This window comes from Zingiber officinale, chromosome 8B (assembly GCF_018446385.1).
Source record: "Zingiber officinale cultivar Zhangliang chromosome 8B, Zo_v1.1, whole genome shotgun sequence".
Lineage (NCBI taxonomy): Eukaryota > Viridiplantae > Streptophyta > Magnoliopsida > Zingiberales > Zingiberaceae > Zingiber > Zingiber officinale.
The window spans coordinates 96649097-96658576 of NC_056001.1; positions in this window are offsets into that span (position 1 = coordinate 96649097).

Below are 9480 nucleotides of genomic sequence, written 5' to 3' on the forward strand. Positions count from 1 at the left end.
TTTTTGTTTATTTGTTTGAAAAGAAAATAGTGTTATTTAACAAAAGTTAGGGAATGTTCCGTAATGATAGAAATAAATAAATATTAATCCTTACCTTAAATGACTGTTAACATGAGACAATTTCAAGTCTCTCAGAACTTTAACATGAGGCTTTAGCTTTAATAAGAGACTTGTTTGCTTTTCTGCATTTTACTTTTGTGATTAAATCTTGTGTCTGAGAATCTCTCATGTCGTCCAAATATTTGAATGCCAGCTTACTTTAGGAAGGTACACATTTCTGTGAACAGATGAATCTGTCCTAGGGTTCTATCTTAAATAGATTTTGTTTCAAGCTGAAATATGAGGAAACAGATGCTTGTGGAGTTAAATTAAAGTGTCAAAAGTATTATTCAAAAAGGAAGGTTAATAAATGCAAGTTCTTTCAGTTTTGGTGAATCTGTGATATTTTTCTATGATTAAATTATTAATTTTTTGCCCCAAAAGAAAATTATTTAACTTTTAGACCAGGTGCCAGATCTTTACCATAGTCCAAGGATAATGTTATGGTTTCCTTTAGTTAGGTCATCACTGTTGAAGCAATCTAGGTGCTCTAGGTTTTGATGTTTGGGCAAAGGTTTAAGTTAGGTTTATTGTTGTATTTGATATGTATTGTGAGTGTGTAGGATATAGGTACAACAAGGAAAACCCAAGTGCGATCTTGATAAAGGAGGAAAGTCCAAGAATGAGTCTTGGAGGTGTAAGTCCAAGCATGTAGTCTTGGCAATGTAAGTCCAAGTGTGACTTGGCAATGGATGAAGTCCCGGAGGTGAGGAGCCTCTTGGCAAAGGAAGACCCGACAATATAGACAAGGCCGAAAGAAGCTCCAGAAGGCAAGACGTGAAAGATGGGGAGACATCCGAGGGACGCGAGGCTGATGGAGGAGGCTAGAAGGCTAGGTCTAGGTTGGTCGGGCGAGGACGAGTGCATGAGAGATTGTACTCAGAGTAAAATCCTAGTTTTAGGGTTTTACTATAGCGTTACTGTAGCAGTTACTGTAGCAGTCGACTGGTGCATGGACCAGTCGACTGGTAACGGGCAAATCAGGTTGCTGATTTGTTCCAAGCTCTATAAGAAGGAGCTTGGTATGGCCGGTCAAGGTGACGAAATTAGACTTGGTTAAAGCCTAATTAGTGGTCACCAAACGTGCTCAAGGTTCTCTTGTGTCCAAGTGTTCTTGGTTGGTGTTGTGGTGAGGTTTCTCCACCCACAAGGAGTTGCTTGAGTAGCCGGAGTTTGCCGGGGGCTAATCCACCGAAGGATCGGGATCGTCCACCTTACGGACAATCATGGAGTAGGAGCAAGTTATCTCCGAACCACGTTACATTGACGTGCATTGGTTTGCATTTCTTTTCTTTGTCTTTAGCTTTCATATTCGTATTTAGTTTCGTATTATTCCGCTGTGCAACTAACGAATACGTAGGAAGCCATCGATTTAGGTGAGACGCTATTCACCCCTCCCCCCCTCTAGCGGGCACATCGGTCCCAACAAGTGGTATCAAAGCGAGGTCGCTCTTCTACGGACTAACCGCCAAGAGAGCAAGAAGCTAGAGGAAGAAGAAGATGGAGTCCGAAGGACCGCTCGGATGGGATATCCGAATTCCACCTCCGTACGACAAAGAAGACTTTAATTATTGGAGGAAGCGGTTGGACACATGGTTCCAAATGGATTGGAACCAATGGGTTGTCTTGAGTGACCCATTTGAAGCTCCTACGGACAAGAAGGGTAAACACCTCCGACCTCGGCATTGGACCGAAGAGCAACGAGAGCAATCGGAGGCGGACAAGGAGGTAACGAGAATTTTGCATAATTTACTACCTTCTAATATTTTGTTGAGTGTAGGTGAAACCACAAATGCAAGTGATCTTTGGAAAAAGATCATTGCCTATCATGAATACCCTATAAAAATCCAAGGAGTGGAAGAGCCCAAGGAGAATGACTCATTGGTCCAAGAAGAGAAGGACCAATCCGATGTTGACAAGAGGTCAACATTCGAGGAGGAAAAGGAAGAGGAGGAAGAGAAAGAGAAGGAAGAGGTGGAAGAGGAGAGATCTTCCACATCCTCAAGAGATGAAGAAGTGGAAGAGTCCACATCTTCAAGTGAAGAGGAAGAAGAGAAATCCGAGGAAGAGGAGATCTTGGAAGCTCAACCCTCTACCTCAACTACTAAGAAGAGCACAAAGGACCACATCAAATGTTTTGAGTGTGGTAAGATGGGGCACTACAAGAGTAGGTGTCCTTCGCTCAAGAAGGTAAAGGAGGTAAACTCTAAACTCACTAAAGTTAATTTAGAAACTAATGTGAGTTATAGGAAGAAGAAGAAGAAGGAGAAGAAGAACATTAGGTGCTTTACATGTAGTGAGTGGGGTCACTGCCACACAAAGTGTCTAAGGAGAGGAGAGCTCAAGAAATTGGCGCACTTGAAGAAGTGGGAGAAGAAGAGAAGCTTCAAGGGTAAGGGAGGTAAACCCTAATTTGAATGCTAGTTCAAATTTAAATCATTATAATGCTATTTATCATGAAAATAGAATGCATGATAAACCTAAGGACAAATATATACCTCCTCATGCTAGATCTACCATACCTAAGGTTAGGAAGGTAGATAACTACTTAGGCAACAATTCTAAGGACTTTAGATATAAGCCTAAGTCTAGCAATGCTCATAAGAATAAACAAAAATCCAAATCTATGGATTTGGTAAGGGAAAACCAAGTCTTAAGGTCAAGACTTGATAACTTAGAGAGAACCTTAGCAAGAATGGAAAACTCGCTTAAGGGGCAAAGTGAGCACAACCTTGGAAAAGCTAGACAAGAGTCATCCAATGGCTATAGAGGTTTGGGATACAAACCCAAAGTCAAGAAAGATGTGACTTCCTTTCATAGGGTTCCATATAGCTATGGATCCAAACCTAGGACTAGTGGTCAAGTTAAAAGTACAAGGGAAGTTGTCCCTAAGAGTACTTTTGCAAAGACCAATGTGACTAAGACTTCTAAGAAGTCCAATAAAGTCACAAATAAGGTTACAAGGGGAGTTAGCCCTAGAAGTGACCTAGTGGAAGTGACCAAAGCTTCTAAAAAACCTAGAAAGGTCCTTAGGAAGATATCTAGGGAAGTCATCCCTAGTGAGTACCTAGAGCATCCAAGGAGCATCAATAGATTTTGGGTTCCTAGGAGCATAGTCTCTACACCCTATATGAGTTTAGAGAGTGTCAACTCCAATTGGAAGGGTAGTTAACTCAACTTTGATAAAAGTTGACACTTGAAAGCATTTTCAAAGTTATTGTTAACCTTTGAAAATGAAAAGGATTATTAAGTGTACTCTTTAAGAAGAGTAAATTGTGTCAAAATTTGAGGATTTTAGTTTAACTTAAATTGACACAAATATGAAAATACAAGGAATATAAGTTGGGATCTTGGTCTCCTTTTGATGGGTTAAGGGAGACTTTTAACCTTAATCCAAAGTAATCACTATTTGGAAGGACCAAGTATGTCAAATCTTAAGGAATTGAAATACATGTAAATTGGCACACTTGAAAATGATTAGAAATGGCTAGTTGAGATCTTAGCATGTTCTTAAAGGATTAAGAGCAAAATTAAGTCTCAATCTAAATGTTTGATCCTTAAATAGAGTAATATGTGTCAAATAAATATTTGAGAATTGAATTCTTAATTTCAATTGGCACAAATAGAAAATGGATAAAAGAAATGTCAAGTTGGGTTTTGGCATTCTTTCAAGAGATAAGCAATCTAGACTTAATTTTAAGGTTTTAGCTAAGGTTTACGGATACTTAGATAGATGATCTAGGTATATTTTATTTATGCTAAAATACCATGATTGATTGCATATTATATGTCATGACATCATGTGTTGCATTCATTTTATTATGAAAAATATAAAAATATCATGTCATGTCATACATACATCATGTAGCTATAGCATGCTTCGCTTTTGAAAATTACTTATTTTGATGTATGTCATTAATCATCATGCAGTATGTCAATTTCCTTATAATTAAGGACAAAAGACATTTATTATGTATGGAAGTGTCCCAACAAGAGGGATCATATCAAGTGGCATCCTAGATGGATGATCATGATTTTTACAATGCCTAGATAGAGAAGCATGATCTCTTAGTTTAGGGCAAGACCAAATATACATCTCACAAAGAACTATAAGGTGACTTGTATGTGTTTTAATACACGTTAGATACAAGTGAGATGTTAAGATGGTGAACTAAACTCAAGATGTTGATCTAGTGCATCTTGTTGAGTTTTAGGTTTATCAAAACACATAGTTATGTGTCTTCCAATCATTAGGAAAGCTAATGTACAAGTCATGTGCATTGAGTTCAAAGAACGTGGTTTGATATTTGTTTTGAAAAAGATTTCAAAATACTTTTGAAAAACCTTGGTGAAGACTATCTTTTGATAGTAATCATCATTGGAAAGTTAGACACAAACTAGAAGAAAACATTGAAGTTTTCAAGAGTTTTCAAATTTGTGTCAATCTTTGAAAATAGGAACTATTTTCATAGAAAACTATTTTTCCTTGATAAAGTATACCCTAAATAATGTCTACATGAGTTTTCATGATGAAAACAAGTATGGATTGGTTAAGAAAAATCAAAGTGAAGTTTCGGTTGAGGTTTAGTTTCATTATTGAATTTTGAACCTCAAAACTTCGAGTTTTGATTTTTCTAATTATTTAGAAATCCCAAGTCATTGTTGGTGTAATGATAGAAGTTTGACCATATTTTTAGGGGGAGTTACTCTTTGAAAACATAAAAATCTTTTAAAAGACCAAAAGGAGGTCAAGTGTTAAGGTAGCACATGATATTGCTATGGGAGTTGTTACCAATAACAAGGGAGAGTTATCCAAGGCCAATAAGAAGGAATATGCTAGGGTAGCATATAATTATAGCAAGGATAAGGTGTCCAAGATTAAAGACAAGAAAAAATTAACCAAAGACAAGGTGTCTAAGGTTAAGAAGGAGAGTTTTGTAGGCCAAGTGTCACCTGGAGTGCACCGAAGTGGCCTAGTCATAGTAAATGAGTCACCTAGGGAGGTGACTAAGATTAAGAGCTCAGGGGGGGGCTCAAAGAGTCTTTGGGACATATGGTAAATGATCTTAAGTGAACCAAGATGTGCCAAAGGGATTAGAGATGGATTTGAGTCTCTATTATACTTGGTTGGCATAATTGGGTTGAGTTTCATGCATAAAAATATGACATTGGGATTATATTGCATGAAAATTAGTTTTTGATGTATATATGCCATATAAAATAATTCTAGGGATGCATTATGATTTAGTATGAGCAGATACATCAAGAGGAAGCCAAAACTAGGACTTTAGGTCAAGGTTCAATTGAACCATGTAACTAGTTTTGGATTTTGTGTCATTCTTGGGATTGGTGATAGATACATTTTGTAATATATTTTTCCCAAGTAGACAAGGGTACAATAGACCTCTCCACAAAATTTGGGAATTTTTGGAGGTCTAGGGAATTTCTGGTGCATTTCTGAAGTTGGCCTGAAAAGGTTGATTTTTGCAGAAATAGGGTGCCAGTCGACTGATACAGATACCAGTCGACTTGTAACAGTATTTTTGAGCACAGAATGTTTCTGTGAGCTCATTTTGTTGATACCAGTCGACTGGTGTCGATACCAGTCAACTGGTAACAGTAGATTTCGACCACAGAATACTTCTGTAAGGTTCTGTCGAAGGGGACAGTCGACTGGTACCTAGTTCAGTCGATTGATACCAGCCTAAAAGTATTTTTCAACGTTGTTCTTGACCGTGTCAACTCATTTAAATGTATGAGATCCATGGGGAATAAATACATGAGTTTAGGGTCAATTTGGATGACATGTTTTCAACAATTGGGATATTGTTCGAGCTCTTTTTGATGTATGGCAAAGGGGGAGAAGTCTAGGTTTAAGTGGGAAACCTATACACCTTTGCAAGAAATCCTAGCTCGAGGGGGAGCTTAAGTGAAGGGGGAGCGATTGTTTAGGCAAAGGGGGAGAAGTTTACCTTTTTGGAAAATCCTAGCTCAAGGGAGATCTTGGGTGAAGGGGGAGCCTAGGGATTTAGGTTCCATTATTTATGCATGAGTTGATTTGCATATTTATTTGCATATGTATTGCATTTATGTTTCCCTAACTTAAACAGGTTGTCAAACATCAAAAAGGGGGAGATTGTTGAAGCAATCTAGGTGCCCTAGGTTTTGATGTTTGGGCAAAAGTTTAAGTTAGGTTTATTGTTGTATTTGATATGCATTGTGAGTGTGTAGGATATAGGTACAACAAGGAAAGCCCAAGTGCGATCTTGATAAAGGAGGAAAGTCCAAGAATGAGTCTTGGAGGTGTAAGTCCAAGCATGTAGTCTTGGCAATGTAAGTCCAAGTGTGACTTGGCAATGGATGAAGTCCCGGAGGTGAGGAGCCTCTTGGCAAAGGAAGACCCGACAATATAGACAAGGCCGAAGGAAGCTCCAGAAGGCAAGACGTGAAAGATGGGGAGACATCCGAGGGACGCGAGGCTGATAGAGGAGGCTAGAAGGCTAGGTCTAGGTTGGCCGGGCGAGGACGAGTGCATGAGAGATTATACTCGGAGTAAAATCCTAGTTTTAGGGGTTTACTGTAGCGTTACTGTAGCAGTTACTGTAGCGTTACTGTAACAGTCGACTGGTGCATGGACCAGTCGACTGATGCTCTGTAGCAGAGAGCCGTTGGGTTGGCACCAGTCGACTGGTGCATGGACCAGTCGACTGGTAACGGGCAAATCAGGTTGTTGATTTGTTCCAAGCTCTATAAGAAGGAGCTTGGTATGGCCGGTCAAGGTGACGAAATTAGACTTGGTTAAAGCCTAATTAGTAGTCACCAAACGTGCTCAAGGTTCTCTTGTGTCCAAGTTTTCTTGGTTGGTGTTGTGGTGAGGTTTCTCCACCCACAAGGAGTTGCTTGAGTAGCCGGAGTTTGCCGGGGGCTAATCCATCGAAGGATTGGGATCGTCTACCTTACGGACAGCCGTAGAGTAGGAGCAAGTTATCTCCGAACCACGTTACATTGACGTGCATTGGTTTGCATTTCTTTTCTTTGTCTTTAGCTTTCATATTCGTATTTAGTTTCGTATTATTCCGCTGTGCAACTAACGAATACGTAGGAAGCCATCGATTTGGGTGAGACGCTATTCACCCCCTCCCCCCCCTCTAGCGGGCACATCGATCCCAAAAATCACTATAGTGACAAAAGACGAATACGTTCATCTCCGGTGCTCATGTCAATTTGTCCCAGGATTAACACGGAGGAGGTAAATTACGGACGGTTACTAGTCTTTGGAAAAGTGACTAACACATAAGAGAGATATTTAATTCGACTTTGTCGAGATTCGAACCCCAGATCTCATGATAACAATACTTTATGTACTAGCCACTAGATCTTCCTAGATCTTCCTGAGGATACTAACTAGGCCACCACTATCACTCACGGTTAGGCAGTTCACCGTATGAATCGTGGTCATTCTGTGAGTTTGCAAACTCCCCGAGAGTTAAGCTTTGTGAGTTTGTCAATGAATGTTATCGGGTGTTGTTAGTTTGCCACAGAATTTGATCATAGCAGAAAGAAAATTTGTTATATTCGATTTTAGATGGACGTGAAATTGAGCACAAATGGTCTGCAGATAAATTTTAGATTTATCTTTTTTTCTACTTTTACATAAAGCAAGAAAGAAAATCTGTCTCAACTTTTTTATAATCTCTCTTTTTTCCATCTTCCAGAGTAAATAACGCAGTCAAGACGTAATGTTTTCTAAACAAACAAAGATCATGCGATGATCCGAGTTGACAATATTTTCTCCGTAACTTTACAAATTTGGTTTTTCTTCACTGGTTTAGAGTTTCTTGCTAGTTGCAATTTTTTTTTTTGATTCTTTTTATTAAGGAAGACTAGGAATGATTAGGTAGTCTATTTATCTTGTTTAATTCCGTATTTGACCAAAATTGGTGAGAATTACTTCACATGGAGCAAAGTTGTTTCAATGGTAGATTAAAATCTCAAGCCGTTTTATTTGATATAGGCAAAACTTTTTGTTTTGTCTGATATAGGCAAAACTTTTCGTTTCACCTATGGACCATCTTTGACACATGCAAACCTCTAGTGTTGGCGTGCCCTGAGACCCCGTGGACACGTCGTGCAAGCTCGACGATGCTTCTGGACGCATTGCATGAGCTTGGTGATACCTTCAGACACGTTCAAAATCATCGCAAAACACTGTGAAATAGGAGAGTGATGCATTCGGACATGTCGCACGAGCTCGATGACATTCGGACATGTCGCACGAACTCTAATTATAATTTAGAGTTTAATTATAATTAAATAAGTTTAATTAAAGTTTAATATATCTTACTATTTTATTAAGAATATGGACCCTTTACTAACTAACTCTCAATTAATTTGGGGAAGCCCAAAATTAAATTACATTAATGTCATTTTTTTCTTTTCACACCAAAAATAATTTCAAAGCTTATTAGTAATTTCCACATACGCATTAATCAAGATCTAAAGTTCAAGATGTTGGCGCAGCGGGGCTGGCAAGAGGGGAGTAAATTGCTTACAAAATAAAAATTAACTCCTCGTCCTTTGGATTTGATTAGTAACACAATAATAATAATAAAAACTGAAGTAAACAACTTAAAAGAAAAACGTAAGAAGGCCAGAAATTAACTTGATCAGTGTTAGAATTGGTTCACTCTGATTTGTGTGGTCCTATGTCTGTCCAGGCAAGAGGAGGTTTTGAATATTTTGTCTCTTTTATAGATGATTATTCAAGATATGGATATATTTACCTAATGCGCCGCAAGTCCGAGTGCTTTAATAAGTTCAAATAATACAAGGCTGATGTGGAAAAACGATTAGGTAAAAGTATCAAGACATTACGATCTGATCGTGGTGGCGAATACCTCTTAGGAGAGTTTAGGAATTACTTATCAGAGGCTGGGATTCAATCCCAATTGTCTGCACCTGGAACACCCCAACAGAATGGTGTAGCAGAACGAAGGAATAGGACTCTTATGGAGATTGTTAGATCGATGATGAGTTATTCAGAATTACCAAATTCGTTTTGGGGATATGCTCTGGAAACAGCAGTATACGTTCTGAACTTAGTACCTTCTAAATCAGTTTCTTCTACTCCCATAGAATTGTGGAATGGGCGAAAACCCAGTCTAAGACATATTCGGTTTGGGGTAGTCCGGCACATGTGCTGAAACCAGATCTTGATAAGTTAGAATCTTGTATGAAGTTCGCGTGTTTGTAGGATATCCTAAAGGAACGAAGGTGGTTTATTTTATAGTCCTAAAGACCGGAAGGTCATTGTTAGCACCAATGCCCGCTTTTAGAAGAAGACTATATAATGGATCACAAGCCCGAGTAAAGTTGTTTTAG